At 38.2% G+C, this 14,421-nt stretch overlaps 1 protein-coding gene across 2 annotated transcripts in view; it reads right to left on the reverse strand.

Moving 5' to 3' along the window:
- Positions 1-14,421, reverse strand: part of foxn3.L (forkhead box N3 L homeolog) — a 163,289-nt gene that overhangs the window by 129,932 nt on the left and 18,936 nt on the right. For both annotated transcript variants that reach the window (XM_041571875.1, XM_041571876.1), the window contains one exon: positions 11,564-11,720. The gene's annotated coding sequence lies outside the window, so the exon portion shown is untranslated. The remainder of the gene's footprint in view (positions 1-11,563; positions 11,721-14,421) is intronic.

Genomic DNA, 14,421 nt, shown 5'->3' on the forward strand with positions numbered 1-14,421 from the left:
CAGGTTAAGTTGATGATTCTGTTTTATTGAACAAGCATAATATCATAGGATATTGTGATACTAAAATCTACAATTAGTATAGTTATTGGTATATACAGCTCATGTGAGTATATGGAGGTGTCGGCGTGGCCTCTTTTGAAAAAGGATTTCAGTCTGCTGGAGCAGCACTATAGTCTGATGCATTTTGAAAAAAAAAACATGTTTTCCCATGTAACAATAATTTGACATCAACACTGCTGGGAGGGCTGCAGTGTTCTCAGTTTTAATTTCAGCCCAGATGGAAGTCACCTTGCCAGCAAAGTAAAGAGCAAACTCCACACACATCTTCTGTGAAAATCTCCTATGTGGCCTTCTGCATGCTGGGTTGCAAAGCTGAGAAGGTCTCTTCTGTGATGGTTGATGGTTCAATATATGTATACTCTCTTGCTGGTCTGAACTGCAGGAGTTCAGTAAACATATGTGCAAGTTTCCTTTCTTCACAATTAACATTTGCATAGCCAAAGTTAGTAAAGCAGGCAGAGCTGGGTGAAAGTTGTGCCAAACACCAGACATGGGGGAGATGGTTCATACAGTCATGCAGAAGTGTAGAGTCTATGATTCGATATAAGGCAGTATGGCTGTGTATATTTTTTGCAGTTTTAATGCAATGTTTTCTACCCCATGATGATTCAAATATAACTCTGTAGTTGAAGAATTAACTGGCAAGTGGAGTTTGTAGGAAAGTGGTTAGTGTGTGGGATTATGGTTTGCCAGGTACCTTTAATTCCTTGTTAGAAGTGGTCTCCAGTCCTGCAATAAAATTGCAGTATCATAAACAAGTAGGCTACGGACTCCTTGAGGCCTTAAAAATTAAGTGGCTTTTTGCACCTTGCACATGGCAGGAGCAGTACTGAATCAGTGGCATGAATGACATGACTGCTCATATCTTGCACAATACTGGCAGGCTATTTAGTCCAAGAAATGGTGGCAGTTAAGAATGTGCTATACTTTGATAACCCTAGCTTGCACGTAAAAACCTGCAAAGTAGTACAGGTATGGGACCTGCTATCCAGAATGGATTGCAGGGACCTAGGTTTTTCTGGATAAGAGATATTTTCATAATTTGGAGCTCCATACCTTAAAATAGATTAAACATTAAATAAACACAATAGCATTGTTTTGCCTCCATTAAGGATTAATTACAGTACATGTTGATTGGGGTCAAATACAAGGTACTGTATTATTACTACAGAGAAAAAGAAAAACATTTTTAAAGTTTTGAGTTATTTGCTTATAATGGAGTCTATGGGAGATGGCGTTCCAGGCCTGCAGCCTCAAGGGCCCGCCACACCATCCCTCTTGGCCCCCCAGCAGCAAACTCTGTGCCGACAACACCCCCTCCCCCGCGTGTGCATTTTTTCAGCACAGCAGCGCAACCATCGTCAGGAAGGGAGATTAGAGGGGGGGCAGAAGTGGGTCTGGGCCGGCGGGGCTCAAAAGTACCGGGGCCCATCAGGTTTTTTTCCAGTGTCCCACCAGTCTGACCCTGCTCAGGCGGCTCCTGCCCTAGAAATGCCACTGATAACAGATACTATACCTGTATTTCCTGAGGCTCAAATACTGAGGAATTATGATCTTACAATGATCTGGAGCAATTAGCTTAAAAAATGTCTTGGATTCCTGTTTATCACCAGAGAAAACACAGGGTTACTGAAATTAAAAGTAGATCTAGGGACTCAGGGCCAGGTTACCCACTACTGTGTTATTACAGTTTTGCTAATAAAAGTGTATTACCCTTTAAGTTGCAAGTCTCAGTTCTCCCAAGAGACCTGCTTATCTTAAATTGTATAAAATGTATGTTTGCTTATCTTAAATTGTAACAATGTATCTAAGTGCAGGTGCTGAGTATTCAGGGCTCTTTGCCAAAATGCTTCTTGTTTAATTAAGTTTTTTTAAGTATATTTTTCTGGCGTCAGTGCAAATCAAAGTGAAACTGGGGAACTTTCAGTAACGGATCTGGGACTGCGGGCTGAGCTATCAAAATCGGGACTCCCCAGCGAAAAACTAAACAGTTGACAGGTATGGCAGTGTGCTCCAACCGTCCAAGTTTCCTGTTGCCACAATGCCACTGTCTGTTCCCCCAAGGCTGCCTGTCTAATGTTGCTAGATTACTACAGGTGAGCTGAACAAAAAAAAAAAGATTTTCTCATCTGGCTTCAAAATAATTGTCAAGGGCCTGGTACTGTCTGACTGGGCTTTGGAGGGAGTGAGGGCAGCCAGGCTGCAAAACCAAGGCTACAGCAGAGCTGAGTGTCTACTACTCTAGTCATCTCATCTGACTGCAAAATAATGATCTTACTGGGGTTAATGGAGTGCTCATTGGCCATTTCTGTAGTGATCTTACCGGCATGAAAAACAGGTGCTACAGTGTGTTGTGGAATGCTTTGGGCCACTATATCATGAAATAATGGGGAGCATTGTGTTTGTCTTCTGGAGCACACAATGTTGCCGTTGCAAACATGGGATAGGGTATGTTTTTGTAGTGAGCGTGGTCAAAACATTTGTATAAGGCACATTATTATTTCTCTCTTTCTGTTTCTTTTGATGCAGGCCCAGTGGAATGGCCCCAAAAGCACTACCTTGCCTAGGGCCTCATTTAGTGTTAATGCGGCTCTGTAGGGACTGATCCTATTGCCATCTTGGAGTCAAGGAATTTTTTTCTCCCTGAGGCAAATTATAAATGGCTTCAGATGGGGTTTCTTTACTTTCATCTTGATCAACTTCGGCCAAGTTTAATTTAGACAAAGTTAAACTTGATGTAGGTGTGTCATTTGTTATCCTCACTTAAATGGATGAGGAATGCTCTATACACATAATAAGCTACTCTCTTATTTATATATTAACAAACTTTATGCAACATTAGATACAGTATATTATCTCATAGCACCTATAGATTGTCTGTTGCTGCATTCTAGATCATAGTCCAATTACATTCAAAGTATATTTATGAAAACTGAAGGCAGATGGACAGGAAGGGTCATTAATCATCAGGTTTGGTAAAAACAATATATAGTATTATTGCAGCTACAGGGTAGTTTAGAACTTAAAGGGTGTCATTTCCACATGCCTGACAGATAAAAAAGTGCTGTGCCTGAAAGTATCTTTCCATTCTTAGCAACACAAGTGTTTTTATGTAGGGCTGTGTGCCAGGAAGCCAAAAATGCTAACAGACATGCAAGCTCCTCTGTGTGATAGAATTGATCAAACCATTTGGAAGCCTTTAAAACAACAAACTGAAAAAGGAGGCTTGAGTGATTGCAGGATAAATAGACAGGGAGGCAGCCTGGAATCATCCACTGTATGCTCAATGCAGAAGCAAATAACAAATTTAACAGACAGATGATAAAGAGCTTGCCATTACAAAGCATCTTCACTCACTACATAGTCCCAGAGATAAATCCAGGGCCAGCGAAGTTCACAGTGAATGGCTCTGTATGACCTCCTGCGTAGCACCAATTACCAGTCCTTATACTGCATTACCCTTTCTATTATTGCTGCTACTTCTGTTGAGTAACAGGGCAAGATATCAGAGAGAATAAACACAAGCTATATACATTGGCTGCAAACTGCTATAATTAAATTAAGCACAAAATAGAATTTATTTTAGAAAGAAAGTGCTCTAATTAGTTCTGCTGTGGCTTATAATGTTCAGCCAGCATATTCCTGCCAGCAGTAAATGCTGACTTGTTTTCATTTTCTAACTTGGTTTGCTTAAAGGGGAACTAGTACGAAAATGAAAATGTAAAAGCTTCATCTCACTCATACAAGAAACTTTTTAAATAGAATTAATTAAATACTCTGTACTGATAGTGAAGTTACTCTTCACTATCTCCCCTCAGCATCTGTCTCTCTTCGTTCTCTCTTCATGCAAGAATAGGAGTCAGATTTTGATGGTTAGGTCTAATACATGCTTTGGGGGTTCCCTTTGCCTAGAAGATGTATTTTAGCTCACTTACTATCTCTATATGCAAAACTAGTACTGAAGTCAGTTATTTTGTTGAATTTTGTTAGACCTACCTGCCAATCAAAAGCTGACCCTGACTTCTGCATGACAGAATTAAGAGAGACAGATTGCTGAGAGGGGAGTAATGAAGAGTAACCTGAGAATTTTAGAAATGGGGCAATTTTTAAAATTTTCATTTTAATGGTTTGAACATTTTACAGTAAGAAAAACTTAAGTGTCTGTCTTTTTTAGTTAGGGTGAGTGGTAGTAGACCCAGAAGAGCTATTGCTGGTGTTAGAATCTGTGTTTTTATATTTACCTGGTTGATGAGCTAAGTAATAGTTGTCCAAAGATGTGGCGCCAAGAGGCATGTTAGCCGTGTGTGTACAGGTATGGGATCTGTTATCCGGAAACCCGTTAACCAGAAAGTTCTGAATAACGGGAAGGCCGCCTCCCATAGACTCCATTTTATCCTAATAGTCCAAATTTTCAAAAGTGTTTTATTTTCATCTGTAATAATAAAACTGTACCTTGTACGTTATTCAGATGATGATATTAATCCTTATTGTAAGCAAAACCAGCCTATTGGGTTTATTTAACATTTACATGATTTTTTAATAGACTAAAGGTATGAAGATACAAAATACGGAAATATCCATTACCCAGAAAACCCCAAGTATAACAGGTCCCATAGCTTAAAAAGGGTGTCTTTCCTCAGCAGTTCCTCCAGAATCAATCTGTGACATTTGGGTAGGTAGCGGGATCCAGTTTGGATCCAGAACCATCTGTATAGTAGTTTGATTGCCAGTTCTTGGTGTTTGAGACATTTAGAATATTTAAAAATTTGCAAATAGAGTTTGTTCCATAGTTCCGGATCTAATGTAAGTTGCAGGTCTTGTTGGCAGGTAGATAATATGGAGGGTTGTGGTATTAGGAAGTTTTAGAGGAATATATTGTATGCCAAAGTAATGCATTTTTTTGCAGGTGTGTTTCTGAGACATTTAGTTTCAAATTTGGTTGGATGTGTTGGTTGTAGAGAATTGTTAGTAAACAGGAAGTGGCATCAAACTGAGTGTTGGGTATGCTGTAAAGGGTGTGAATCTCTTTAGTTCACCATTGTGGATAAGGCCTCCAATTGTTTGACTACCAGCTCTGATCCAATTTTCAAGGGATAGCTCAGGTATATGTTTTGCCAGGTATTGGAGGGGAGCAATGGTTAATGGTAGGTTGGTAAAGTTTGTTTTCTGTTTTACAGAACTCCAGATTTGTAAGACAGTTCTGACCAGCAGGGAGAATTGTGATGCATTAGGAGGTGACAGTTTCCTTTGTATCCACAGTGATGCTGGTAGGGGGATAAGTGTGTTGTTTCTATATGGTTTGTTCCATGTCCACCCAGCTTTTGGTGCCTACAGGTAAGTGTCAATTGACTAACATGTCTAGCATTGGAGCTTTGTATTAGGTTTGTATGGTAAGACATGATAGACTAGCATTCAGCCTGTTAGTATACATTATTTTGCCATGGAGTCTAGCCTTTTTATTCCAGAAATTGGGCAAAAAATTTAATTGATTATACAGTATTTCGAAGGGTTATTTTTTTTCCATAAAAAGCCTATATTAAATTTGCCTTTTTGGAATAGTTTCCCTTTAATAAGAATTAGTTCCAGGCAGCTAATGAGTTAACAGAACAGATAAGCATAGCAGGCTAATGTTAAAGCTTACAATTAAAATGCATCAATCAAATGCTAAGTGCAGCTCAACATTTTAGAAATAGGACTGTTTGGGCTTGCTACATACCACCCAATAATCACCTTAATTGCCATTCAGACATGCCATCCTTTAATACTCAGATTAATCGTATAACAGTCAATAGGGGAAATGTTATTAAAATCGCAAACCATTTAAATCACATTTTTGCGACTGTTCAACGCTTCTCACAATGTAAAATCATTAGCTTGTGAATATTACATTGCTCATTATCGTTAAACAAAGGTTAGCATTAAAACCTGCTCTGGAGGTTTGTTAAATATATTGGCACAAAAAAAAAAGCAATTGCGATATTTTATTACACGCGCATGTTAGCAAAAGCCATCTGTTCACAAACTTTGCGAGGAAGTTGTTGAGGTCTGCAATCGGTCAAACGGAGGCAATGACAATCTTGGTCACTAACATTCGCAATGGTCTTTGCAAACTTTTTTTTCTGCTAACAAAACATTACATTCTCCCAAATCTGTCTAAATGAAAAATTCTCCCTGCCAATTTATTGTTGGGCAGTAACTAAGAAGGGTCACAGCTCCTCCTTAGTGTCTATTAAATCCACTCCTTTGGACAGGGCTGGAACTAGGGGTAGGCAGAAGAGGCATGTCCCAAGGGGCGCTAGGCATGTACCTAAGCTACCTACCCCTTGTTACGAAGGAGAGAGGTTATGCAATGCTCTGCACATTTGCATTGCTGCTCCCACTTGTTTAATCCTCTCCACTTCATTTGTCTACGATCCCCCACATTTGCACTAGATCCAGTTTTAAAACTAAACTTTAAAATAGATAGCGAGGAGAAATAATGGGGCTGGAAACTAGCACTACTGCAGGTACAAGGAACAGAGCTAATGTCCCTGTTTGGTTGCTAAAATGACGGCTGACAGCTTTAATTTTAAGGAGTTTCTGCAGCAGCTGCTCAGTTTATTTCACTAGTCCCTGGTGGGGAAACACTTTCCAATTCTATCCAGAGTAATTAAAGTCACACTATCATGGGGGAGGTGGTTGCTAGTTAGACCAGATATATTCTGGTAAAATGCCAGATTTCCCATGTAGGAGAAATTACTGGCATTGGGCTGCAGAGAAACAAAGCCAAATTGGTTTTCAGCCGACAGGTCAATTAAAGTAACTAATCTCAACTCTGGCTTAAATAAAGATAAACAAACTAATCTGCTAACAACACATGTGCAGATATGTAAGGTTAATGCCACACAAGGCTGATTCAGTCCCTACATTGGCATCAGTCTTCTTCTTTGCCTGCACAGGAACCCCAGTGTTGGCCAGGATCAGGGTTCAGGATCAGACGGCAGATTTCAGCACTGAATGTGAACCGGGAAAATGTAGTACTTATGGGTACAGGCAAGGAAGAAGGCAGATGCCAGCAAAGGGGCTGATTCTCGGCCTCTGTTTTTTACCACAGGCCAAGAATCAGCCCCATGTGGAATCAGCCTAAAGACTTGTTTGGTCTTAAGGCAGAATTATGTTTAAGAAGGCTTTCACTGAATATTTTTTTATTGAGAAGGGCCATTTAGCTCCTTCTAGCCTGGTATCATAAAATAGGTACCTGCATAAGGTTTTAATAATACCTTCAAGGCAGGGGCAGTAGGTGGTCTTTGGCTGATTATGGGATGCCGAGATTTGCAATTCATAAACATCTTGAGGGACGGCTGGTTCCCCCCTTTCTTTGTGAACAACAAAGTAGCCTTTCACTTCACTACTGGTATTGTATTATGATTTTGACATGTGGTTAAGGCAATGTTAAGCACCTAAAAAGTGTCCCGTTAAGTATCATGCAAGTTATGTGGTTGCATTAGACTTTCATCATAAAGCAGTGCAAAAGTCTAAACTTGCTAGGAAAAACACAAGAACTATCACAAAACCTGGTACTGTTTCAGCAGTCAATCTGCAGGTAAAGGTGACCTTCATCTTAAACTCAACTTTTACAGCCATAAATATGTGTAAGATAACTGAGCAAAAACACTACACATTGATACTGAATGCCAGATATTTCTAAACTGTGTATAGATTTCAGGTATAGTCAGCTATGTCAATGTAATAAGAAGCAGTCTGGTGAAAAATGCTGTTAAATTTTTTTTTTTACATTGATTTTTCCTACAGACTTGAATGACATACACAATGTCTGATGTAAACTGGAATAAAAGAAAGTATTTAAAACCTGCTACTAGTCCAATGGGATGGTAACCAGATAACAGCTCCCTAACACAAGATAACAGCTGCCTGGTAGATCTAAGAACAACACTCAATAGTAAAAACCCATGTCTCACTGAGACACATTCAGTTACATTGAGAAGGAAAAACAGCAGCCTGCCAGAAAGCATTTCTTTCCTAAAGTGCAGGTACAAGTCACATGACCAGGGGCAGCTGGGAAATTGACAAAATGTCTAGCCCCATATCAGATTTCAAAATTGAATATAAAAAATCTGTTTGCTCTTTTGAGAAATGGATTTCAGTGCAGAATTCTGCTGGAGTAGCACTATTAACTGATGCGTTTTGAAAAAAACATGTTTTCCGATTGACAGGATCCCTTTAATTAGTAAGAAGATGAACTTGAAGGCCAGCTGACTTATTTGAAGGACTGTTACAATTACAGTATGTAACTACCATACTTTCAGTTATTTTTGCTATGGTTTCTGTTTCCAGTTTTAAAGCATCTACATAGCAATTCAAAAAGGAGAAAAGCCAGGGTTGGGAGATAGCAAACATGACAACTGGCTTGAAAAATCAGACCCAACCATTCCCTACAACCACCCCCAGCACATGTATGTACGCATACACACAACTTGCTAAATGCAATGCAAAAATAGTAATGGAGTAATCTCTCGCAATTAGCAACCTATATTATATACTACGCACCCACTGAAATAAAATTCTTATAATGAATATGTGTTATTTGCCGGTTGCTAAGGAACATGCAATAAAGACGGAACACAGGCTACCTGCTTAGCAAGCTGATGTTTAGATGCTTACCAGATCACAATTTGGTGAAGCTAATGAGATGATCTAGGACTCCTGTAAATGTGCAGACTTGAGAAAAAGAGCCACAAAGGAAATTGTTTACCCCCAAGCACACATACAATTGGGTTACTTTAGGAGACTTTGATAAATATCATTTTCAGAACTAGCAGAAAACAGGTATCTTTAGGTGGATTTACTGTATTCCAAAATAAAAAAAAATGCTTGCAGAACTCACAAATAGTAAATTAAATAAAAACTGCTAGTACCTGCTCTTTTATAAAGTACTGAAAAGTAAAAGGGTTCTCAGAATATTATGAAATATGTATGCATTCCCAATCACTAGAAAACCTGAACATTTCATATACTAGAATGGTTTTGTTGCAAATACAGCAAATTAATAAGTATGCTCTCTTGGCCTGCACTAGGCACATTTTTAAAGTATAACAATCAAACTAAAAAGTGCTTATATGTGTTAGGAAATCTTTTTGACAATATTTCCTAAAACCCCTAAAAAAGTTGTTTCTGCTTTGAACAGCTTCTTATATAGCCCTATTTTGATAAATAGGCCACTCCCTCCAGAGATATCCCACTGCTCTCCCTTGTGCCGCTGGCCTTTCTGGTTTCTTTATAGGTCCTTTTACTGAGGCTAGAGACTAGAATCTAATGGTACATCACAATGTAGCCACATCTGACTATTTGCAGCAAAATGGAAGCAAGCTGCGAACATGTTTAGATGCATTTTTGACCGATCTGGCTCCAATGATGGTGGTAGGTGGTTAATACCCTTGATTATGCCATAAAGCTAAACTGCATTCTACACTCCACAAGAAAAGCAACACAGTGCAACATGTATCTATGTGCTATATTACTTACAGCACACAGTATATGTGAATATCTAACACATGCCAAAGTATTGTATATATTAGCCTCATTAGTGCACTGAATTACATAGTTTATATTTCTACTAGTTTCCCTTCCAACCAGAATAATGGCAGTGATCATAATAGGTCTTTCACCAGCTCAAGAGATTCATATGTAAGCAGTTGTAAGGTCTATCAGTGACCCACCCACTAGTTAAATATGACAATAAAACAATAACAAGCTTTGCAAATACTTACTATTGTAGTTCAACTGGCATTGAACTAGCATCATCAGCTCTCTTCTTACATAAGGACTGCTAACACGGCAGAAGCTTGGCAAGCAATATTATCTATGCACAATACTGTAACTGCTATTCAAACAATGGGACATTTTTCATTAAGCTGGCTCGATTGTTCATTGCTTTATGTTTTCTAACTATCTACTAATTAGTAGGGTAACAATATTCCCCCTCCTTTATACATACACTTCATACATTTTATACATACACATTCATCAGTTGCAATTATGTCTAAAAAAAGTGAATAAACACTTTCTCAACTTCCAAAAAACAAATATAAATGCAGTGGAATGACTTTATGGGTCCTGGTTCCACAAATAAGTTTCCTCCCTCCCCACTCACTCATAAAACTGCTGGACTCCCGCGACATGTGCATGTGTTCATGTACGAAGTTAAGTCCTGCATGGGTCCAATTTTTGAAACCCGGACCTGATCCAGACTCATGACCTGGTCCCGCATTTTTACCTGCTTGGACCCACTACCGACCCAACACCACACCACCTTATGCACAACCCAATCTGCGATTGTAACCCTTACAGTGACTTTTATTATTATAAGCTTCCTCATACTGAAATAAGAAACTTTCTAAATACAAACAATTAAAAATTCTGTAGTGTTTCTGAAATAATCAAGTTTATCTTCACTATCCCTCTCTCAGTATCTGTTTCTCTTCATTCTCTCTTCATGCAGCAGTTGGATGTCAGATATTCAATGACAATTAGATCCAATATATCTTATAGGGGCTCCTTTTGCCAGGAAGATGTATTAGAGCTCACTCTATTAAAATCACCAGACATCATGTCTCTCTACATGCAGAATTTGTGCAAAAGGCAGTTATTTTGTTAGATTTTGTTTGTACTGGAATCAGTTATTTGAGTGAGCTCTAATATATCTGCTAGGAAAGAGAGTCCCCTCTATAAGTTATATTGGATCACACCCAACTTCTGCATGAAGACAGAATGAAGAGAAACAGATGCTGAGAGAGGGGCAGTGAAGATAGACTTGATTATTTCAGAAACAATACTGAATTTTTAATTGATCATATTTAGAAAGTTTCTTATTTCTTGATGAAGCTTATATTCAATTTTAATTTTCCTGATAGTTCCCCTTTATAAGCAGCAATGAGCTCTGTAACAAGTCAATAAAAGATATGGGATGAATAAGATTTTTTATTATGATACTAATGATACATTTTTCTTTCAATAGTTTTTTTATTGAGTTTTAACATTTTAAGAAAAATAAGTAGTTATAACAGTTATGTAATAACATCAAGTATTTACTTAAAAAAAACGGAATGAAGAGACAGAGAGAAAAGAGTAGAGATGGAGCCGGTCCTGTCTCAATCCAGTGGACTGACCGATTAAAGAAAGAGCAAGGAAACAAACCAAAAGTAACTTTGATTGCATATCATGTATTATGAAACATTTGTATTGAGCGTTGCATGCTCTAGAGTGACTCCCGCGAGGTCCCTTAAATATGATAATAGAAGATAATTCTATGGGTTTACAGTTGAAGGAATTGCCTGAAATACAACTGTTAAGTATTAGTTATTCTAAGAAAGTATACTAATGATACATTTTTACTATTGACTGAGAGCAATAATTCATTCTTTAACAAAAGGTGGTATGGGATTAAAACGGTACAGCTGATTTGCAGTTTGGCTACCAAATAAACTAGAGTCTGATGCACACTTACCGGTAGTGGCGTAACAATGTCACTGTGTGTATGCCATGGCCCTTGTATATGCAGTCTGCATCTGGTATCCACCAAGAGTTGTCTCTCACCTTTAAGCTTGCAGGTTGGGTCTAATTTTAGAACTTGAAGAATGGCATCAAGCACTCCTAGGTATACCCTTGGAAAGGAAATATTAGTTAGAAAGTGTTCTTCATAGTGAATACAATACATTTACAGCATCATATACAATGACCAAAGATATGGAAAAAAATTGCACAGCTTCTTTCCCCTGGATTGCATTGTTTTGGCAGCATAGATTAACATAAAGTGACAGCTTTGCAAAGCTTTTGGGCCATAATAATAATGTGAGCTATTACAAGTAAGTGCATGCTTTGCCCCAGCATTTTAGCATGGCTTGCATTGTTTACCTTTTCTTATGGTGGTCAAAGATGGGGAAAACACTGCACGATTTCCATTTTTGTTTAGCATTTGTTTGCTGTTATAAACGAGGCCCAAATAATAGGTCAATATCTCAAATGGTTGTTTTTGCTGTGGAACGATGTGTTTAACAGATAACTGCTTGCTTCAGTTGGTGCTGAGTTCTATAGAGAAAATAGTCAGCTATATTTTTGCTTTACAGCTCATACAGCCATTGTTCCCAATAAGCACTTTCCATACACATTTCTGATCATACATGGCAATGCATTCATACTGTATATGCACAGGAATTCAGCACAGTGTTCATCAAGTGCATGCTAAATGCATTCTAAGCACATTAAGTAATAATGTATAATTTTAGCTTCTTCAGATAACGTGTTCAGTACAAACACTTTCAGAAATTTCATATGCCTGCAAATGCATGCCCTTAGGGAGCCCAATTGTCTGCTCTTTCGGTTGTGGCTTTTGATTTTTCCAGAAAAATTATATTTTGGCAGCTAAAGTACACATTTTACATTAAGAAAATATTATGAATTAAGTAGCTAACACTATTTTGTGCAATGAAATGCCTGTTAACTGTTCCTTCCTGCTGAACAATTTTTGTCGTCATTTTTTGTCGAAAAGTATAATTACAATATTTAGAAGACTAAGAGCAACAAAGAATTTTAGTGAAATACAGCCAGCAGTGAGTAATATGTAACCATATTTTTGCAGTCATATCCTAGGAATAGGCAATCCTACTTTTGGAGTTGTAGTCCGGCAACAGTTTTGCAACAGCTGGAATAAATGTTCTTTTGTGGTGAGAGAAGTCAGTAAAATAATAATTATTATTGACTTATTCAAGACAATGCTATTCTTGTGCAGCACTCACTTAAATACCAGGGATGCACCAAATCCACTTTCGTGAAGGATTCTGTCAAATCCTGAGCAGAGTAAAAACTGGAAGGGTTACAAAAAATAAATGTCAATTTCCTGTGCGAAGACACGTTCTCTGGTTTTAAACAGGAACAGTAACACCAAAACATTAAAGTGTTTTAAAGGAATTGTATAAAATTGTATAAAAATAAAAACTGAGTAAATATAGCTGTACAAAATAAAAAAAAAATGTAACAATTTAGTTAGCCAAAAATGTAATGTATAAAGGCTGGAGTGACTGGATGTCTAACATAATAGCCAGAACACTACTTCCTGCTTTTCAGCTCTCTTGGTTAACATGCAGTAGCAAATCAGTGACTTGAGGGGGGGCCACATGGGTCATATCTGTTGCTTTTGAATCTGAGCTGAATGCTGAGGATCAATTGCAAACTCACTGAACAGAAATGTACCATGTGGCCCCCCTTCAAGTCACTGACTAACTCAGAGTTAGAGAGCTGAAAAGCAGGAAGTTGGATTCAAGCTATTATGTTAGACACTCAGTCACTCCAGCCTTTATAGATTACATTTTTGGCTAACTAACTATATAGAAACATTTTTTATTTTGCACAGCCTATCTATTTAGCCAGATTTTATTTTTACACTGAACTGTTCCGTTAAAGTACTGGAATTATAATGTATTGTTGTGCTGTGCTGGTACAACTGGTATATTTGCTTCAGAAACACTACTATAGTTTATATAAACAAGCTGCTGTATAGCCATAGGGACAGCAATTCAAAGCTGGAAAAAGGAAAAAAGGCACAGGTTACACAGCAGATAACAGATAAGATATGTTGAGTACAATGAGATTATTCAGAACTTATCTGTTATCTACTGTGTATCATGTGCTTGAATGGCTGCCCCCATAGCTACACAGCAGCTTGTTTATATAAACTATAGTTGTGTTTCGGAAACAAATACACACGTTTTACCAGTGCAGCGCAAAAGTACATTACATTATCATTGCTTTAAGATACTTTCATTTTTTGGTATTACTGTTCCTTTAAGGATTCGGATTTAGTTCAGCCAGGCACTTCCAAACCCTTCTGAAAAAAAGCCGAATCCCAAACTGAATTCTGGATTTGGTGCATCACTATATATATATACAGGTATGGGATTCGTTATCTAGAAACCGGTTATCGGGAAATCCGTTATCCAGAAAGTTCCGAATTACGGAATGCCGTTCTCCCATAGGGGCAGGTTCACTAAAGGGAGAAGTGGCCGTCGCTTGCGACAATTCGCCAGTAATCTCCTCAGCAGGGACATCGTCAATTCAATAACAGGCGTAAAAGACAATTTGCTAGCGAACAAGACCATCGCTAGCGTTTGTTCACACCCTATCGCCAGACGACTTTTCACTCTGGCAAACAAGTCATTATCCGCAAATTAAATAAGGTGTGAATTTTACGGAACGTTACCTCTTTCGCCAGAATTTATTTCGCCACCTCAGACCAGGGCGAACTGATAAAACGAAGCTACATTTTCCTCAATCTTATGTCAGTGACATCATGTCCTGTATGCCGGAAAT

Source organism: Xenopus laevis, chromosome 8L, assembly GCF_017654675.1.
Source record: "Xenopus laevis strain J_2021 chromosome 8L, Xenopus_laevis_v10.1, whole genome shotgun sequence".
NCBI classification, from domain to species: Eukaryota; Metazoa; Chordata; class Amphibia; order Anura; family Pipidae; genus Xenopus; species Xenopus laevis.